Source organism: Physeter macrocephalus, chromosome 18 (genome assembly GCF_002837175.3).
Source record: "Physeter macrocephalus isolate SW-GA chromosome 18, ASM283717v5, whole genome shotgun sequence".
In the NCBI taxonomy this organism is placed as follows: domain Eukaryota; kingdom Metazoa; phylum Chordata; class Mammalia; order Artiodactyla; family Physeteridae; genus Physeter; species Physeter macrocephalus.
In genome coordinates, this window is record NC_041231.1 from 43,241,676 (window position 1) to 43,242,149 (window position 474).

Below are 474 nucleotides of genomic sequence, written 5' to 3' on the forward strand. Positions count from 1 at the left end.
GGCCGTGGCTCACGGGCCCAGCCGCTCCGCGGCATGTGGGATCTTCCCGGACTGGGGCACAAACCCGTGTCCCCTGCATTGGCAGGCGGACTCTCAACCACTGGGCCACCAGGGAAGCCCTCCCCAGTTGTTAAGTGTTTTTTAAAAATATATATATATATAAATGTATTTATTTTATTTATTTTTATTTATGGCTGTGTTGTGTCTTTGTTTCTGCGTGCAGGCTTTCTCTAGTTGCGGCTAGCGGGGGCTACTCTTCATTGTGGTGCGCAGGCTTCTCGTTGGAGTGGCTTCTCTTGTTGCGGACACGGGCTCTAGGTGCGCAAGCTCAGTAGTTGAGGCGCACGGGCTTAGTTGCTCCATGGCATGTGGGGTCTTCCCAAACCAGGGCTCGAACCCATGTGCCCTGCATTGGCAGGCGGATTCTTTTTTTTTTTTTTGCGGTACGCGGGCCCCTCACTGCTGTGGCCTCTC